This window comes from Taudactylus pleione, unplaced genomic scaffold (genome assembly GCF_031769625.1).
Source record: "Taudactylus pleione unplaced genomic scaffold, aTauple2 ptg000256l, whole genome shotgun sequence".
Lineage (NCBI taxonomy): Eukaryota > Metazoa > Chordata > Amphibia > Anura > Myobatrachidae > Taudactylus > Taudactylus pleione.
Window position 1 is genome coordinate 25160884 of NW_028284658.1, and position 21346 is coordinate 25182229.

A 21346-nucleotide genomic window follows, 5' to 3' on the forward strand; every position below is an offset into this window, starting at 1 on the left:
GCCGTTTAAGGTCCACTGAGCCCAGTGGTTCAAACGGCGGACCCTGGAGAGCCCTCAGGACCACAGCTAAATCCCAAGGCGCCACCAGTGGAACAAATGGCGGCTGAATTCGAAGAACACCTTGCATAAAGGTGCGCACATCAGGGATTGTAGAAATCCTACGATGAAACCAAACGGACAGGGCAGACACCTGCACCTTCAGAGAAGCAAGGCGAAGCCCATGGTCTAGTCCCGCCTGTAGGAAAGCCAACACTCTAGACAGACGGAACTCCCGAGGTGCATAACCTCTCGGCCGACACCACTGGAAGAAAGTATGCCACACACGATGGTATATTCTTGCAGAAGGCTTCCGAGCTCTTAGCATAGTTCGTACTACAGAGCTGGAAAACCCCCTGGACCTTAACATGGCCGTCTCAACAGCCACGCCGTCAAAGACAGCCGAGTCAGGTCCGGGTGAAGACAAGGACCCTGTGACAGTAGGTCCGGTCGCAGCGGCAACCGCAGAGGAATGTCCACGGACAGACCCTGAAGGTCTGAGAACCAGTGCCTCCTGGGCCACGCGGGAGCTATCAACAGGAGCGTTCCTCCTTCCTGTTTGAATTTCCGGATTACCCGAGGAAAAATGGAAAAAGGAGGAAATAGATAAGCAAACCGGAACGTCTACTGGACGGACAGAGCATCCACCAGAGACGCCTTTTCGTCTCTTGTGCGAGACCCGTACACCGGCAACTTGTTGTTGTGCCAAGACGCCATGAGGTCGATCTCTGGAAGACCCCACCTGTCCACCAGAAGTTGAAAGACGTCCTGGTGCAGAGACCACTCCCCCGGATGAACGTCCTGGCGACTGAGAAAGTCCGCCTCCCAGTTGAGAACTCCCGGGATGAATACTGCTGATATGGCCGGGAGATTGCGCTCCGCCCAGACCAGAATGCGGGACACCTCTACGAGTGCCGCCCGACTTTGGGTTCCTCCTTGACGATTTATGTAGGCCATGGTGGTGGCGTTGTCCGACTGGACCTGCACAGGGTGACCTTGGAGAACCTGCTGTGCCTACTGGAGAGCATTGGAAACAGCGTGGAGTTCCAAGATGTTTATTGGAAGCTCCGTTTCCGCCTGAGTCCATCTGCCCTGGAACAAGTGTGGACCCGTGACCGCTCCCCAGCCCCGAAGGCTGGCGTCCGTTGTCAATAGGACCCAGTTCTCTACCCAAAACGGACGACCCTTGTTGAGATGGGTCATCTGCAACCACCAGGCAAGGGACAGGTGAACCTCCGCAGCAGCATCGTCTGTGACTATAGACTCTGAGGCAGTCCATTCCATTTGGACAGGATCAATTGCTGCAGAGGTCTGGAGTGAAACTGGGCATATTCCACCATGTCGAATACTGACACCATGGAGCCCAGTAACCTCATCGCCGAGTGTAAAGACACACGGCGACTCTGCAGACAACTGCGCACCCTCAACTGCAAGGCAGAGATCTTTTCCCCCGTCACAAAGATCCTCTGCTGACTGGTGTCCAATAAGGCTCCGAGGTGCAGAATCCACTGAGACGGGATCAGGGTGGACTTTTGCCAGTTTATCAACCAGCCGTGGCGTTGCAGTACTGCAATCGTCAGATCCAAGTGGCGTAGAAGGAGCTCTGGAGAACCTGCTACCAGCAAAAGCTCGTCTAGGTACGGCAACAAGTGGACTCCCTGCAGTCGCAGGGACACCGCCATGACCGCCATAACCTTGGTGAATACACGTGGTGCTGTCGCCAGGCCAAAAGGTAATGCCCGGAACTGAAAGTGATCGTTGCGGATTGCAAACCTGAGGAACTGTTGGTGATGCAAAAGAATAGGAACATGCAGGTAAGCGTCCTGTATGTCCAACGACACCATGTAATCCCCAGGTTCCAGCGCCAGAATAATGGACCGTAGGGTCTCCATCCGAAACCGTGGCACCCGCAAGGACTTGTTGAAGGCCTTGAGGTTGAGAAACGGATGGTACGATCCATTGGGTTTCTGCACCAAAAATAGATTGGAATAGAAACCCTGGCCCCTCTGGGAGAATGGAACAGGCACTATAACTCCAGCCTGGAGCATAGTGTGCAAAACCTTCCGCCGTTCCATGGCTTTGGTCTGGTCTAAGGGAAGACCCGTGGTGAAGCATCGGGATGGGGGCCTGTGCCGAAAGGAGAGGGCGTACCCGTGAGAAACCACCTCGTGAACCCAAGTGTCTGTCGTAGTTGCCAACCAATACTGGGCGAACTGCAGCAGGCGGCCTTCCACTTTGGGATCCCCCAAAGGGAGGACCGGACCGTCAGGCCGCAGGCTTGTCATCAGACTTAGGGGCCGGACGTCTGGTACTCCAGGCCTGTTTCATGGGCTTGGCCGATTTCTTGGGGCCAGCCTGTCGGGGAAAGGACTGTGCTTTAGACCTACCCTGGGCCCTATAAGGCCGAAAGGACGACGTACCCGAACTGGAAGGGACCGCAGCAGACGGGAGACATGCAGACTTGGCTGCCGCCCGCGTGGCCACAATTTTGTCCAGATCCGGACCAAAGAGGACTTCTCCATTAAATGGCAAAGCTTCCAATCCCTTTTTGGAATCAGCGTCCGCCTTCCAGGATCGCAACCATAAGGTACGACGAGCAGCCACAGCTGCCGAGGAAATGCAAGAAGTGAGGGTACTAATATCCAAGGCCGCTTCATTGATGTAAGTGGACGAATCCCGGAGATTGCCTATCAACTCGGACTGTTCAGCCGAACAGTCGGAATCCAAAGATGCCTCCAAACTATCGGCCCAGTGCTCCATAGCTCAAGGAAACTCTGCATGAGGGTTGTGACCAGTGGATCGACGATATCAGCCGCAAGAACTGGGAGAAAGCCCATGCTTATGAAACAAGATGAGCGCAGAATCTGTCACCTAGCCCTGCAGGACCTTCGAAGGTCTGCAAAAGCCATCAACAACATAATGAAAACATCTGGTGTCCAAGTTTGTGACCAAACCATACGAAAAAAAACTTTGTAACAATGCTTTGCCAGCTAGGACCCCGAGAAAGAATCTGTATCTAAACCAGAAACAGAGGCAGAAACGTATAGATTGGGATCTGGCACACAAGGAGTGGACAGAAGACGACAGGGACAAGATTATTTGGAGCTGCGAGACCAAAATCAGCATCTTCAGGAGTGATGGAGCGAAATTTGTTCGGCATCAGCCTGGGGAAGATCTTTTGCACAAGTGCATCACGGCAACTATGAAGCACCCAGTGAGTGTGATGGTGTGGGGCAGCATGGACAGCCATGGTGTGGGATGTTTGGCTGTCGTTGATGGCAATATCAATGCCAAAAAGTATGAAGAAGCAGTGCTGAAGGAGAAACTGTAGCCCACAACCGAGGATTTGTTCGAAGGTGACCCACGGAAGCCAACAGTTCCATGAAGTGCTTCGGTGATCACCAAATCACTCTTACCTTAGCCAGGAAATAGTCTGGATTTAAATCCGATAGAAAATCTTTGGTGAAAGCTTAAAGTGATGGTATCACGAAAAAACAAGAGAGAGCTGATTGAAGCCATAATCCAGGCCTGGTACCACATGATTTCACCTGAAGATCTGAGGCGTCTGGTTCACTCGATGCCTAGATGAATCAAAGCTGTTCTTAAAAAACAGAGGATATCCAACGAAATATTAATTTTGTGTATTGCTGAAATTGCATATTTTTTTTCCATAATAATAGCATACCTGTAAAACGGTGGTTTTACTGAATTTTTCACTGGAAATTTGACAAAGGACAACTTAAAAATAAATAGTAATGATTATACTCACATATACTTCGATTGGAATATAATTTAGAAGTGATTATAATGTAAAAATAATGACTAAACCCAAAATTTAAAAAATTTCCTAAAAGTGTCCAGAATTAATTCCACTAGTGTACACACAATGGTTGCAGCGACATATCGTTGATCGCTTCTGTCGTGTAGTAAATACCCAGCATTACACCCCACCATGCCGGGTGTAAAAACCCCACCTGAAACATGCATAACATCTCACTCCACATGCCACACACCAGCACAGGGAGTATGTAAGTAATTTTGTATATCTTTAAACTCATTTTAGATCTATAGTTTCAGATATTGGCTAACACAGGGAGAGTTCAGGGGCAGAGAAGTAAATATTGGCATCACCTACATAAAAGTGATATAATGGGCATGGGCCTATATTTGGATATGTTTACCAGGAGTAATAATGTAAACATAGAACAGATCTTAGTAGCACTTAAACATAAAGGGAGGTTGGGGATGAGGCTACTTTAAATGGGGGGGGGGGGGGGGAGGGTGGCAGGCATAAAATGAGCACTGGTAGAATTGTTTCTGGCATTAAAAAAAGGCTGTATTTTTCTTTTCACTGCAGCAGAGCGACATTTTCATTCAGCTATTAAACTAGGGCAGTTACAGTCAGGTCCATAAATATTGGGACATTGACAGAATTTTCAGATTTTGGCCTCTATTCACCACCACAATGGCTTTGAAATGAAATAAACATGATGTGCTTTAACTGCAGACTTTCAGGTTTAATTTGAGGGTAATTACATCCAAATCGGGTGAACGGTGTAGGAATTACAACGGTTTCTATATGTGCCTCACACTTTTTAAGGGGCCAAAAGTAATGGGACAAACTAAACAATCCTAAATCTAACTTTCACTATTTAATACTTTGTTGCAAATCCTTTGCAGATAATTACAGCCTGAAGTCTGGAACGCATAGACATCACCAGACACTGGGTTTCATCCCTGGTGATGCTCTGCCAGGCCTCTACTGCAAATGTCTTCAGTTCCTGCTTGTTTTTGGGGCATTTTCCCTTCAGTTTTGTCTTCATCAAGTGAAATGCATGCTCAATCGGATTCAGGTCAGGGGATTGAAATGTCTGAAATGTGTGAATGTGTGGCATCATGATCCTGCACATGCGCACAAATCAGCAAGCAGGCTTCTAGGGATTGCATTGGCTACAGCCCCTAGAAGCCAGGTAGGGCTGCCATTATAGCAGGGGAGTGGCTTCCTTTGGTAGTGCTCTATCTGCCAGTCCCAAGGGAAGAAAACCTCACCCCCTGGGACAGTCTGTCCATCATGTTAATAAACAGGGAGCACTTCCAATGGAAAGCCACAACCACTGCTAGGCTGTCACTGGGGTGGTGGATTTTACTGGGGCAGTCCCTAGGTAGAATCTTCCACTAGTTATAACAATTAAAAATGCTAGATTTTTTTTTGATAAAACTGCGTAATGTTTAGCAGCAAGATGAAGAGATGACCTAAATGTGGGGGGTGAAGAAAACGGACTTTAGTATGACACAAGAGAGCATACGGGGGATAGAAGAGCGTGAGGGGTGGCTGGAGCGTGGAAGTGTGAAAAAAAAACAAATAACTTCAATCTTAGCCATGCTACATTTCATGGAAGCTCTGGGATATCCAGGAGGAGATAGCAGTCAGGCACGTGGAGGCACAATAGAGGTCAGGAATAGAGATGTAGATTTAAGTGTTATAAGTGCATAGATGGCATTGAAGGCCAAAGGACTGGATGAGATTTTCAAAAGAGATGGTGTAGAAAAAAAGAATGCGTGATGGCCGCATATACTTAGAGCTTCAAACAGCGCCCCCAAAGTACCCTTTAGAGTCTTCTAAAGCTCTACATGTGTGCAGCACCAGACCTAACTCTTCCTTTAAGAGGCGGACTCTATTGGTCAGGGACTACAAGCATCATGGGCAACCAGACCTTCTACCTATTCTACTTGTTCCAACCTGCACTCCACATGACCCTTAACCCTAACTTACTGGATCCTCCTCTGCTTTGGGGATGCTTGGTGGAGCAGATGGCCACAACTTTACCATGGCAGTGAATGTAAAGCCAGCCTAGCCGCAGTTCTTTGGAAGCTTGAAAGGTCTTTCTGGCTCCACATCTGCCTGCATCAGACTCTACGCATGAGGCTCTATATCAGGGATGAGAGCCAATGTCCTCAGCCTTATCTATAGCTGTGCAATGGAGCCATACCACCCAACATCTGACTGGTACCAAGCCCATCTCCGACATATTGGATCATGGATACACATCAGAACGAGGTAATGAACGACGGAACAATACCTCATTTTGTCCCTTCATTACCTTCAACGGAGCCGCTTGCGTTATCGTCCGGTTGGATGTACAACACGGCCAATGTCACAAGTGGCCGCGGGAACGTGCATATTGTCTGTACACACTGAGCAATGCGTTCCGATTTGGCCGGAAACTACATATCGTGCCGACATTGTCTCAGTGTGTACCCAGCTTTACCTCTACAGGTTAACTGCCTCTATTTCTTTTGGGCTCTATGGCTGAAGAGGCCCCCCTTAGCAGATACTCTTTGTGATGATTCCTCTGACCCAAAGTGACCATCAGGGCTCTCAGTTATTTACTTGATGAGTATACCTCCTTGCTTCAGAGCGCCATATCCAGACTCAGGCAGACAATGAAAACAATCCAATCATGCAGTGCCATTGTCACTTCTGAACTCTCTTAAAACTATATTACCTGGCTTCCCGTTGGTAGTGCTCTATCTGGCAGTCCCAAATGGAGAAAACATCTCCCCCCGGAACAGTATCAGGGAGCACTTCCAATGGGAAAGCAGAGGCACTGCTAGGCTGTCAGGTGGGTGGTGGATTTTACTGGGACAGTCTCTAGGTAGAATCTGCCACTGGTTATATTAAAAATGCTAGAAAAAGATGTGCCAATCGTGCGTAATGTTTAGTACCATCAGAAACCCCCCAACTGAATATACTACGATGTGATCTGTAATCTTTTTACTCTGCAATACTTGACTGAACCACACTCTCATAGTGCACAAGCATAGAGACTACTCCATTTCTCTAAAGATGAGTTATGGCAAAACATTTTAATCTCCCCTTTTTGTCAAAACAACCTTACACATCTTCCCAGATTCAACTATGATTACACAGGTCTGCGATGAAAAAGCTTTTTCAACAAATTTATGTGATACTTAAAAGATTTTTTTTTTCATATTCTTTAAAGTAATAAATGTATTCTGCCTACAGATGTCTCCAGATGGTCAGTCTCTGGGGTCGTCGGACAGAGGAGGTCTGGTGAATGTGTACATTTAGGTTCCATGGGACTATGGAGCGGTCATAGGCATCCGTGCAATTGGCATGATAGTCCTAGGGATGTTAGATCAGCAGAGACATGGGAAGCTAGTCAAGTCTTTGGTATGCACTGAGCGTCTAGGTGAAGTTCATGACCTTGTATAATGATGACAATTCAAGGCGGTATTGGAGCAAGGTGGGTGCTGTGATAGTCATGAGGTTGGTTAGTGGGAACAGAGAGAAAGGGAAGAACCAAGAGCTCAGCAGGATTGTCAAATGAATTCCGTCAGTAGTATAGAACGTTGCAATTCAGTTCTCGTCATAAAACTTCCCTCCGCCCAGTGCCAGATTAAGGTCTACATGGTCCTGGAGCTGAAATATACAAAGGGCCTAAACCCCAGGGTCATTGGGACATCAGCATGATGGCTGCCTACTGCTGGATGATACACGGAGACGACACAGAAAAAGCTTATAAGCGAAAAAACGAAGTTTGAAGACAAAAAAAAACAAGATACTAACAATTTTTTCAATAATGGTTTTGTTTCTATTATTGGATTTTATTGTTATTTTATTATGTAATTAAGACAAAAACAGTGATATCATCTACACTTCTTTGTATTTCACAATAAATGTCAAAAATAATTAAACTTTTCTTAAAAATGTATGTAACCCCCTTATAGGTAAAAGTGATATAGTATTGTTTTTTATATACTATTTCTTGATGTACACAAGAGTATAATTAAGAATATAAAAGTTTATTAAAAAAAGCTTTCAATACCTTAATTTTCGCAGACCTGTGTTATTAATATCATGTGTTAATTTCTGAGCTTTCCTTGAAGTCGAGAGAAAATACAACTAAGGGCCATATTCAATACGGGGCGAAAAGTCAGTCGCAGATGACGTCATTTTCGCCTATTTCCATTATCCCCATATTCAATTTCATTGACTTTTCGCCGCTGTGAAAAGTCAATGTAAAAAAACGGGGATCATTTTTCGCTTGCCTTTAGCATGCAAAAAAATGTGCAGAATTGGGGTTTAGGGGTGCAGGCTTAAAAAAATAGCCTGCACCCCTGGGAATGGTCCCTAAAAATCTGTTACATTTTTTATTTTTTAAAATAGGGACACCCCAAAAAATTATTTAAAATTTTGGGGTGAAAAAAAAAATAGTGATCACACTTCTAAATTAGCAGAATGGAGTCCAGAGGGGTTCCCTTATATGCGGCAGGTGTTTTCTTCATTGCGGGAGTAGCGGCAGGTGCATATTTTGCAGAATTTTTTTAAAACATTTAAGGGACTTAAAAATATGCTTGCACCCATTTTCAAGTACCCCAAATTTGATGGGCATAGTTAATTTGCCCCCCCCCCCCAAAAAAAAGTCTTAATGCTCCTCTGCATCACCTTCTTCCAAGCCGCATTTATGTGGCTATTTAAAAACCAGACTTTCTTCTGCAGGCAAAAACGGGGGTACCCATAGTGATCCCCCATGTCTGGACATCTTTAGGGGGGTCCTAGGATTATTTCCCGAAAATTCCCGTTATTTTTCGCGGATCCAAGTTTCGCCTGTTTCCGATTTTGCCTACTTTGAAATTGAATACGAGACATAGCGGGCACGCACGCGATACTTTTCCGCCTGGAAAAGAGGAGGCAGCGAAAAGTCTGGACTTTTCACCTCAAATTGAATATAGGCCTAAATATCTATATGCATCCATCCCATGGCACATAAGTAAAGGTATTTTAAACCATTCATCATCTTGTTTAAAGAGTAGCTAGACAGCAGCCCAATCACACTGTAGCATTACTGGAAGTAAGTTTTGGAACGCAAACTTGCTGGCACAGAACTTGTGCTGCATCCTGTGTATCTGGTACATTTACTGCACGGGATAATCATATTCGTATGTGAGCCAGCTAGTTCCCCTTCTGTAAATGTACCTTTTAGCCCCTTACTGGTCAGATATGTAATTGGAAGAGTAATTAGCTACTGTAGGTCAGACATGAATGACTAGATCCCCATTAGTTAATGTATCTGGTACATTTACAGCATGGGAAATAGACTATTGTATATGATCCAGCTAGATCCCCTTTTGTAATTGTACTTTTTTGACCCCTACTGGTAAGATACGGAATTGGAAGGGGATTTAGCCCATTCAAAGAATAAAGCTGCATACACACACAACGATTTTGTTACCAACGATTTTCTGAACGATTTCATGAACGATTTTCTCTCAGATTATCTGTCAGATTTTTTAAGGTGTAATGAACGATTTTTTTGAACTACAAACGATTTTTGCATATTAACTTAATGAAAATCGTTGAGTTGATAAGTCTGACTGAACTACAAACGTGAACGCGCATGAACGATAATCGTTCATCATTTCACTGAGAAAGTGAACGATTTTTTCAAACGATTATCGTTAAACGATATAGTTTAACGATAATCGTTCAAAAAATCGTTGTGTGTGTATGCAGTTATAGATATTTTGAGCTAATGTACCTGGAGCAGACAGTGTGAGGTGGTGTGGACAGGGATATGATTGCAGATATTGGGACGTGGGAATGGATTAAAGCTTTGTAAGGGAAGGTGAGCACTTTATGCTGAGGGGGATTGGAGATAATGAAGCAGTTGGCAGATATTCGCTAAGAAATATAAACCTATGCACCTCTGGAACCTCCAGCACTGAAAATGGACGCCTGTGAAGTGATATGCTTCACTGCAGAATTAAATAAACTCATTCTGTCCATAAGTTAGAGGCCTATTTATAATTAAATATTTACAGTATTTCCCCTGAAAACACCTATTTTGGGGGGATGCCCACAAAAATTAAGTATCACCACAATGTATGAAGGAGGGTCCACAACCAATGTCTGCTGTGGTCTCTCCATTTTCAACAGCAGCCTCAGACCCAATAGGACTCTATGGAGGCTACAAAGCTGTCAGATTTACCAAGCTTTGGCCCCCTCATCAATCCGTCAAGACTTAAATTCTATGACCATCTTGAATATGTGGAGAATCGCACTTGTAAAACTAACATCCGCTTCAGAAATAGCCCTGAATCTGTTGACGCTGATGCTCTTACAGCATAACTGGATGGTCTTTTCCATTAAGGCTTATCTGGCATTTCTGTCTTATGGTGCATACACACGATCAGATTTTTTCTTCAGATATGGACGATAACGATTTAAAAATCGTTCAGTCGTTCATATTTGATGGAAAATCGTTCATATCTGACATGCCTGAACGATGGACGATCAACGATGCGCGTTCCCGTTTGTCAGATAACGATATCTGACATCTGATGGGTTTGCAGTCAGACTTGGACGATTCCATTCATTTTAATGCAGTCAAAAATCGTTCAATCGTTCAAAACTTTGGTCAAATCGTCCAAATCGTTTAATCGTTCAGTCGTTCATCTGACAAATCTGACAAATCTGACCGTGTGTACGCTCCATTATACTTCTTTCTAGACAGAGGGTCTCATTCAGACCCGCTCGCGAGCACAGGACGCTCGCAAGCGGGTCGATGGTACCCAAATGCGCATGCGCACGACGGAGGCTGCTCCGTCATGCGCATGCGAGAGACCCGGCGAGCAACGGGGAGGCCGTCGCTCGGGGTCTCGCACCAAAGGGGGCGTGCTGTCGATGGTGAGTGACAGCACGCCCCCTTTGGTGGGCGTGCCAGGGCGTGGCTGCCCAGACGGAGGCGTTCCCATGGGAACGCCTACCGTCTGGGTCCGGCCCCACTGACATCACTAGTGATGTCAGTGGGAGTGATTTTGGCTCTGATAGAGCCAAAATCACTCCAGGGCTTGCGGCAACGAGACCCTACCGCAGGGTCTCGTCATAAGCCCGATGGTCGCGATGGTCTTGACCATCATCATGGACGCTCACATAACCTGTGGGTGGTAACCCACAGCTATGCGAGCGTCCAGAAGAACGCACCAAAAAACGCCCTGATTCAGAGCAGGCGCTCGTTCAGAGCGTCCGGCTCTGAATCGGGCTCAGAGTTCAGAGACCTAAGGCTCCATCTGACCAACTTCACAGAGACCTGGAACTGTTTTTCCACTTTTTCAAAAACAAAGAAAAACTGCTAACTTTTCATTTTGCCAACTACTCTGGACATAATCTTCAAGTTTATTTAGATACCACATAAACATAATCAAAGTTCTCAGGAATCATAGTATATGTTATCGCTAGAGATATCCCTTCCACCTTCTAGTTATCTAAGGGGGTATCTCTCATTGTGTGAAAACCAATTATGAAGTCCTCCAAATGCTCCGAAAACTTGTAATGCAACTTGCCCCGCCTGCATCATCGAATCCACCTTCCTCCTCTAAACAGAAAGTCCTTGCTCCTCCCTGGCCCACTGATGACAGCCTTATCCCCTGCTCTCCTAGACACTACTGTAGGTCACTTAATGTCTGTTTTGGTTTTCTCTCTGACAGGATGACCCCATTATGGTATAACCTAGGCTTTCCTCCGGACATGGACCCTAGAACTTGCTGTAGATGGATGTACTCCCGCGTAAAGTTCCTCCCAGAAATTACGCCCACAATATTCAGTGCTTCGTGAATGCCTTAATCTACCTCCTCATGCATTCTATCAATACTTACAAATCCGCCACTTCTATGACTGCAATATTAAACCAAGTACTCCATGCAAATCTACACTCCTTGAGGCATTCTGCCTGCACAGGTCATCCTCCAGAGGCCTTATTTCCATCCTGTACTCCTTACATTTCAACTACCAGTTAAAGCTTCCCACAAGATTTGTAGGACATAGGGGAAAGCATAGACCATGTGGTGGGCAATAAGTGGCCCTCCAGTTTCTGTTAAACTACACATCCCAGCATGCTCAGATAGCAAAAATGTGGCAGGGCATGCTGGGATGTGCAGTCTCGCAGCAGCTGGAGGCCTGCTTATAGCCCACCCCTGCAGCCTAGACCTACAGTAATGATCTCGTATTGAAGAAAAGATTGTTAGAACTTTTGTACTGGTACCAAGGAAAACCCGTACAAATAGTTATTTCACTGGTATTTGGTATCCACATAATTACATTCTGAGAACCCCTCCACATCAAAACTCTGTTGGTGAAAGTGTGGAGCTCCTGAAACTTTCCTGCCCCATTATATCCATTTGTTAGCTTCAGAAACAACTGAATAATTCCCTGCATGCCAGGTATGCTTGAGGAAGAGTGGTCCAGAAGGGGTCCCAGTTTGATTTTTCCTTTTTTGCCAATTCCAAAGCCCTGGATCAGGCAAGAAAGGTTGATTTATCAAGCACTATCCCCAGCGGTATCCAGCTTGATAGATACTCCTCAGGACATGCTGAAATAAAGCTGATTTGGTTGGTGGCAAACTGCTTTAAGCCTATGGAGGCTTACGAGCAAGAAAGAGATCTTTTGACCTCTCTCCAGCAGCCTCCAGCCGGCGGTGAAAGCTGGCACTGTGCGCATACGCAGTTTCAGCTTTTACAGAAGTGAAAGCATACCTTTTTCAAATTCATAAAAACTTTGCTTTTATAGCTCAATCTCACCTTTAGTCCTAGTAAAATAGTCAGCTTCACATGCTTGTTCATTATTTGTTTGCCAATGTCTAGCCTCAAGAAATCTATTCACTTTATAAGTTGTAAATTTTGCACAACAGTTCTTATGAAACTTTGCAAAGTTTTTAGTAAGATTATCTAGTAATGAGCATTTTGAGAACATCAAAACTTATTTTACCATGCAAAAGTTCAGCGTCTTGAAACTTCTCTAGATCCAATGCCAAGGTTTTATAGCCTTCACCAGGTCTTGTTTTATTAGCTGAACGGGTTTGAGTTTCCTTTGTGTTTTGCTAATAGAATATACAGTTGTCAACATTACTAAAGGTGTGTACACACTGGTTGATTATCGTTCAGTCGTCCACTTTATCGTCCATTTTTAACACAAAAACGATGAACGATAATGACGACGTGCGTTCCCGCGGGTCGTTTGTCATTATCGTTCATCGGGTTAACATGCAGGCCAACCTGACGATGTCGTCAGGCTGCTGCATGTTATGGAATGGGGGAGAGAGCCTGGGGCTGAACGATATCGTTAATGATATCGTTCAGCGGGTGTGCTCAATGTCATGAACGACATTGAGCACACCCTGCCGGGGACACACTAGATGATATCGCTCAGGGAGCATATCGTCTAGTGTGTACGTTCCTTAAATCTTTTCTCATGACTAATTGATTACTTTGAATAACAGTATTATTGTTATTAGATTAATTTACTACAAATAATGTGCTAAATAATAAAAAATAACAAAAAAATTAACAAACGACTAGACTTTTTAAAAGTTCCGTAAATAAACATTGTTTATAAAGATGGCGGCCATTTTCCAATATGGAAATCAAAATGATTGGGCCCTACCCCAACATGTATTCACTGTTGTGTCGATGTATCCCTGAAAGTTTCAACTTTCTTTCAAAGTGCACAATTGTTGTGCTAACTTCCCCACTAATGAAGCTGAATACCTTAACTCTCACATGCCCATCCCTTCCACTGTATGGTCCCCCTGCCCAATAGTTTTTCCCTAAATATGCTATCTTCCCCCACAGGACCCCAATTCCCTCTATCATTCCCCCTCCACAGAAGACTATTTCCCACTTGTGTGTCCTAGATGCCCACAACATCTGCTACCCCCCAGCAGCGTGTTCCCCATGTGCCCCAAATGTGATATGCCCCTGCATATCAGCATGTTCCCCACATGCCCCAGTGTCTGCCACACCCCAGCAGCATGTTCCCCACATGCCCCCAGAGTCAGCCACCCCCCAGCAGCATGTTCCCCACATGCCCCGTGCCTAGGGATGGACATCGTAAACCGATGGTTAGCAACCATTGATGTTTCCGATTCAATGGAAGAACTTTTTCCGATGGCTGGCTAAAGGGGTAAAGCACACACCACTGCTCTGCACAGCAGAGCAGCGAATGTGTAGCAGGAGAATAGATGCCGTGCCCATGCGCATGGCATCTATTCTCTGTATAGGGGGAGCATGGGGGCAGCCCAGCATGTCAGAGTGCTGGGCACGTGCCACAAGGCTCCGCCCCGTTCACAGAGGCTCCGCCCCAACCACCACTAACTTAAAGTTTTTTACATCAAATTCTTTTGATGTGATGGTTAGTTACCAAAGTTTCAATGGTGGAAGCCCAGCCATCATTTAATGATGGGCTTCCAATGTCCATCCCTGCCAGTGCCACAAATGCCCCCAGTTTCTGTGACATGCCCCCTCAACAGCAGTATGTCACAAATGCCTCATGCCCCCAGCATATCCCCAACCAACAGCGTGTTCCCCACATAACCCCATGCCCCAAATGTGTGACATGCCCCTTCCACAATAGCGTGTTCCCCACATCCCCATGTGCCCCAAATGTCCCCAGCATCTGCCCTCCCAGCAGTGTGTTCCCCACATGCCCAGGTGCTGCAAATATCCGCAGCGCCTGTGACATGCCCCTCCACAGCAGCATTTCCCAAATGTCCCCAAAGTCTCCCTAAAATGCCCCCTTGTTCCCTAAATCCCCCAGCATTTCCACCCCAATCTTCTCCCCTGTACCATACCCTCTACAAGGCAGGGGCTTTTCACATGCCCCACACGTCTTCCTCACATGCCTCCTACACATCAGGTTCTTCTCTGCTTGCCGAATGTTCCCAAAATGCCCATAGCAACATATTCCCCACAGCCGTGTGCCCCAAATGCCCCCAGAGACTCCGCCATGCCCCCTGTATGCCCCCAGGGTGTGACATGCCCCCTCCACAGCGGTGTTTGACAAATACCCTCAGTCTTCCTGACATGCCTCCGTGTGCCCCAAATACCCCCATCATCTGCCCTCCCCAGCTGCGTGTTGTCCACATGCCCCTATCATCTCCTTGACATATCCCCTCCACTTCGTGTTGCCCACATGTTGTGCCCCAAAATCGGTGACATGCCCCCTCCACAGTGCATTTCCCAAATGCCCCCAGCATCTGTTCCCACATGCCCCCGTGTGTCCCAAGCATCTGCCCCCAATTCTCAAATTACCCCAGAATCTGCCCCCCACATGCCCCGTGTGCCCCAAATGACCCCAGCAATTGCCCCCTCATCTGCATGTTTTCCACATGCCCCAGACGTCTCCCTCATATGCCACCTCCACATCAGGATTTTCTCTGCGTGCCCCCGTGTTCCCAAAATTACCCCAACCAGTGTGTTGCCCACATGCCCGAAACATGTGACTTGCCCCCTCTACGTGCCCCCGGAATCTCCGGCATCCCCATCCCAGCAAACGGTTTACCCTCATGGCCCAGAGTGCCCCCAGTCTCCCTAACATAGTTCCTCCCCAGCTTGTTTCCCCACATGATCACCCATCAGTTTGTTTACCCACATGGCCCATGTGCCTCAAACTCCCCCAGCATCTCACTGACATGCAACCCCAGCATTTCCCCGACATGTTCTCCTGTGTACCCCAATTGCCACCAGCATCTCCTTGACATGCCCCATCATCAGCAGCCTGTTTCCCCACATGGCCTCCTGTGTGCTGAAAATTCCCCATTAACTTCCAGAAATAACCCCCAGCGTGCCCCAAGTACCTCCCTGACATGTCCCAGCAGCCTGTTTTTTCCCCACATGGCCTCTCGTGCAGCCCAACTGCCCCACCATCTCCCTCACACGCAGGGGCGGATTTGCCACAAGGCAACATAAGCAGCCGCCTAGGGCCCGGCGGGTCCCAAGGGGCCAGGCCCCACAAAATTAAATGGTATGTAGTCAAAATCCATTGCTGTACCTCTGTAGAACCTTCCCAGAGGAACGCAGCGCGCACCGCGTGACGTCATGCGGACTCGCCCTGCACTCCCACAGTATCTGCACTGTAGTGTAGACTCTGCTCTGCACAGTGCATTGGAGGGGAGGTGAATGACCTCCAGGCTCCATCCAGCCTCACTAGGGGGGCCTGCATCAGCCTGCATAATGTTGCTGGTGCAGGGAAAGAGATTAGGGGAGGAGGTTGCTGCCTGAGGAGAGCTGAGCCAGGTCCGTGGCTGTGTAGCTGCAGTGCTGAAAATTCTTCCGCTGGAGATGCAGGTAAACGATTCTAGCAAGAACCTGCTATATTCTGGGAGGGGGCCGAGGGGGAGGGTAAAGTGTTTGGTTGATGTTTCCAGCACCTACCTGCTAATGCTATAGACCTCGGCCAGGGGGAGGGGAGTTTGTGTGTCTTCTTGTGCTGTGTGAATGCAAAATAAATGAATAAGTCTGTGTCAGTAAAGGGTATTGGTCAGTAAGTGGTGTCTGTGTCAGTGAGTGGTATCTGTTTCAGTAAGCGTGTTTGTGTCAGTAAGTTGTGTGTGTGTCCGTAATGGGTATCTGTGTCAGTAAGGGGTGTCTGTGAGAAACTATGTATAAAAATGTGCCAGTAAGTGTCAGTAAGGGGAATCTTTCAGTAAGCGGTATCTGTCAGGAAGGGATGTCCATGTCAGTAAGAGGTGTCTGTGTCAATAAGTGTGTGTGTCGGTAAGCAGTGTCTGTTAGTAAGTGGTGTCTGTGTCAATAAGTGGTATCTGTCAGGAAGAGAAGTCTGTGTAGATAAGTGTGTATGTGTCACTAAGTGGTGTCTGTCAGTAAGTGTGCCTGTTAGTAAGTGGTGTCTGTGTCAATAAGTGTGTGTCAGTAGGTGGTTGCGTTAATAGGGTGTGTCAGTCAGAGCTCTATTCATATTTACATAAGTATCACTTCTGAAAGCTGCGCTTTTTGCCCCCTACACCTGCCATGTCCCTATGGATATTTCTGCAGCCGGTGCCCCCTCAGCCCCGGGGCTTTGTGTAAACACCCCCCCCCCCCCCCCCCCCAGAAGAGAGAATATACAGTTGAGGGAGTGGGGCCCAAAACTGATATCTTGCTTAGAGCCCCATGTTTCAATCCGGCTCTGCTCACATGCACCATCACCCGCAGCCTGTTCCCCAACATGCCTGTCACCTTCCTCCTGTTATATAACTTTACAAATACAAGCAACCTCAGCCCACTAAAAACTATACCTAATAGCGCCGCTGACGCAACAGCAAGAAGCAGGATCCGGGGACACTTTGAGAGCGGTCACATGATCTGATCACGTGAACAAATGACTCATGATGACGTCAGGAGTACATTTACTGAAAGGAATCTATCCGTTACCGTGTCCCCATACCACGAAGGGGGCGTTACCTAGCTGCACTTATTTGCTTCTCTCATCTCATCCCATGTGTCAGGTGTGACACGCCCACTTTTATTGCTAGCACTCTGATTGGCTGCGACGGGCAAGATTCCCTCCTGCGTATTTTGTGCCCCCAGCAAGATGGCTCCGGCTGTCAGTGAGCGCAAGTCCCTGACAACCACGCAGTTGGGAATAAGACAACATGGCGGCTGTGTCTTGGTTGGCCTGAATGACTGAAAGAACAGAGCCTGAGCGGCGTGAAGAGGGTTGTCTGTGTTGTCAAGAAGGATAGGTGCGTACTGTGTGCGGCTATATCTCCTCCTCCTCCTACTCTTGTGTGATGGGAGAGGAGTGAGTGACACTGACTCTGAGGCAAATGCAGGCACCTGACAGGGGAGGAACCTCCTCATCTGCATATCCCAGGCCACATACATAGCATGCGTGTAAATAATAACTACTTCTAGCACCTTGCTCATTGAGTTAAGTACTTGCTAGCTCCCGGAGCAGACACATATGTGAGATTAGTGTACGAATACCAAAGTTGTTTACATGCCATACTTTTGTATAGTAATGTTTTGTTTGTATGTATTAGGTTATATGTATGTAGTCCCTAGTTAGGAAAAAAAAGCAATGATGCTGACACACACTTAAATCTAATGTTGATTGTATAATATTGAATTAAATACAGTATATGTAATAAAGGATTTTCAACTGATGTCCTTATTTACCACCATTATTATGCCATGGTTTATATATTTAATATTGAGCAAATTTGTGATTACTTAATAACCTTGTGTGTATGGTTAAAGAGAAACTCTAGTAGTAATGATTTTTTTTCCTTTATGCTTTTAATCCATTTTCTCTCAACTATTAGGATTGCAGGGGTCTTGTCTGGAACTCCCTGGTCCATGAATTTGCCCACCATCACTGCCTGCATTAGTCTTCAGTCTTTGCAGCTCAGAGACTTCTGACTTTAACATGCGCTGTTTTCAGTGAAGAAACTGCAGCAGTCCTTGCATGTGATTCGCACAATTCCTCTAGTTTGGTAGGGGGCGTTCAAGCTTTAAAATACATTTTGAATGCAAAACAGGGGTGACGTAGTCAGTGTCGGACTGGGGCATAAAGGGCCCACAGGGGAATGCAATGGCAGAGGCCCACTGAAGGGGCATGACCAGCCTTTATTAGGTGTGGCCATCAACTGGAGGGGTGTGGTCATCACACAATAATATAAATAATTTGTGACACTTTTAAAATAATATCAGTAATCTGTGCCCCCTTTTATTATAGTATTAATATTTGCTCTGTTTTATTAGATAAGGATTAATCTGTGCCCCCTTTATAAAAATATCAATAATTGGTGACCCTTTTATTGGGATGGGTGCGGGATGCTAGTGTTTAGGATCCCGGCGGTCACAGAATCACGCCACCGGCATCCCAACAGGGTTAGTATACCGACACCTGTCAGTAGGTATTCTAACCAGTGGTGGCTCCAGAAGTGGGGCTGCAACGTAGTCTAAAATTCAAATAAGGAAGCCAGACCAACTGCCCTTCCTAACGCTGCCAAACATCGCCGGCTGGGACTCAATGGCAGTTGTGGCTCCACTATTTGAATTTTAGATTGGGCTGCAGCCCTGCCTCTGGAGCCGCCGCTGATCCTCCCCCACCCCTCCCCGGTCTCTAAACCTAACCTCCCCATCTCCGCACCCTAAACCTAACCCTCCCCCTAACCCCGCTACTTATCTTCGAGATTCCGGCGGTTGGGATGCTGGCAGCAGGATTCTGACAGGTGCCTGGATTCCGGCGCCGGCATTCTGACCGTCGAAATCCCCGCGGTCGGGATATTGACCGCATCCCCTTTTATTATAGTATCAATAATTGGTGCCTCTTTTATTAGATTAACAATAATATACATAATTTAGACACACACACACACACTTTAAACATATATACAGATATATTTATATATACAAACATATATATACTGTGTATTTATCTACATAATATACACATAGTGTACATAAACATACCTGTACATAGCATACATGCAGATATGCATACACAAATACATATACATAGTATACACATACATATACATAGTATACACATACATGTACATTGTATACACATATATACATTGTATACACATACATATAAATTGTGTGTATGTATATATATATATATATATATATATATATATATATATATATATAAACAGCACTCTACGGACTTCATAAAATATTATATCAAACAAGATCCATAATATCGACGTTTCAGGTTTATTGCAACCAGTTCTCAGGATACAGTAACGTATTGCAATAAACTTGAAACGCGATATTATGAACTTGTTTGATAATTAATCATGAAGTCCGTTGAGTTCCGCTATTCTGCTGCTATTGTTGATTCACCTTTGACTGGCACCTTCAGGAGGGCAAAAAGCGCCTTGCCCTCACAACCTGCGGGTGCCATCTTCACCCGCGGATCGCAGTGTCCCGCGGGTGGGGAAATGTGCAGTGACCCGGCACCGCCAGTGAATAGACGCTGGGCGCATGTGCCCGGCATCTATTCTCCGTCAGCAGCACTTGGGGGCTGCCCGGCGTGTCCGTAAGTGCTGGGCACGCCCCCAAGAGTGACGAAAAGGTGATGCGTTTTATAGACATGCCCCTTTTCAATGGCCACGCAGCCTTTTCAGGTGCCTTCTATAGCTCCGGCGCCCTGCCTGCCGCCGGAGCTAGAGTGAACACTATATATACATATATAATACCTATACATAGAAAATTATGCCGGCAGATAGGGGATTGCAAGAAGGCCTATTACATTACGGAGATAATGATTCCAGGGATTGTAATGCAGAGAAATGGAACACATGTAGGAGGTGGGGTTGGGGGGGCGTTACACTAATTAACTTTTTTTTTTAATGTCCTTTGTTACCTGCAGCAATGCTCATGGTAGGTGACTGGAGCCATTTGCTGCAAAGAGAGATGTAGAATGCTGCATGATATACAGCAGCCTCCAGCCAGCCAGTCTCTCACTCACAGATTGTAACAGTGGCCCTCATTCAGAGCCGCTCTTAAGCGGCCGCTCGTTTGTTCTGACCGATGTTCGCACATCTGCGCATGCATACGGATTTTAATACGCATGCGCGAATCAGTCAGTGCGGCCGAAAATCGCTTGTTCGCTAAATAGCGAATGCCTGCTAATTTGAGTGACAGGAGGAGGCGTATGTGGGTGGTAACAGGGGAAGGTGCTTGAAAACGGGGAGTGGAATTCAGAACGCAGGCGTGCTTAAAGGTCAAAACGGGCGTTTTAAGGGAGTGCATAATTAAAACAGCAGCGTCATTGACCACGTCACTTGGTTTTTTTTTAGTCAGAACTGCTCGCAAAATAGCAGTAAGGAAAACCAACCACAAGAATAGCGAGCAGTTCATACGCTGTTCGATGTACTCGATTAATCTAATAAACAGCGGACATGTTGTATGGTGCGAGCGGCAAGGGGGGCGTCTTTTTCAAAATTACAACCACAAGTTTTGTTCGCTCGTTCAGACATAGAGGCGTGAACAGACCGCAAAGAGCGAACGGTTCAGTTGAATAGCCACCCCTTTTTTTTGAACGAACGACTGCAAATAGCGACCGGCTCTGAATGAGGGCCAGTGTCAGAGTGCAGGGAAGCAAAGCCACTGCAGGAGTCCGTGGAGAAAGAGAGGGGGGGGGGGGGGTGTGAGCAGCACGGAAAGACCACAGCTAACTGAGACAGGCCAGTGTAGGGGGGAGCGATCAGCCTCCGTGTCAGTCAACTCAACAACCTGCGCTAGGCCTCGACCTCTTGCAAAAGAGGGCGTGGCTATGAAACACTGGGGCCCATCATCTGTCTTATGGCCGTCGGTCCCGCTAGCCATGTGTGTGTCGCGTCCCCCTCCGCTGCAAGTGTATGGGCGGTCGGCTGAACGCCCAGAAACACACAGCACTATGCTCTAGTATACCTGCAGATATATTGGACATCGGCTGTGCAGCACAGCCGACGCACTATGTCGTTGACAGACGTATGGTTGGTACACAAGATCGGCC

At 46.6% G+C, this 21346-nt stretch overlaps 1 protein-coding gene and 1 long non-coding RNA gene across 5 annotated transcripts in view; one reads left to right on the forward strand and one right to left on the reverse strand.

The window, feature by feature from the left end:
* The window catches only part of LOC148515047 (uncharacterized), a 68938-nt gene extending 51725 nt beyond the window's left edge, over positions 1–17213 (reverse strand). For 2 of the 3 annotated variants that reach the window (XR_015879442.1, XR_015879444.1), the window contains exon 1: positions 17130–17213. This is a non-coding gene — a long non-coding RNA (uncharacterized LOC148515047). The remainder of the gene's footprint in view (positions 1–17129) is intronic. The other variant, XR_015879443.1, reaches the window with a different exon arrangement.
* EZH1 (enhancer of zeste 1 polycomb repressive complex 2 subunit) overlaps positions 16052–21346 on the forward strand; it is a 106939-nt gene continuing 101644 nt past the window's right edge. Inside the window, exon 1 of one of the 2 annotated variants that reach the window (XM_088480756.1) lies at positions 16052–16179. The gene's annotated coding sequence lies outside the window, so the exon portion shown is untranslated. Of the gene's footprint in view, positions 16180–17364; positions 17577–21346 lie in introns of those variants that run through there. The other variant, XM_088480755.1, reaches the window with a different exon arrangement.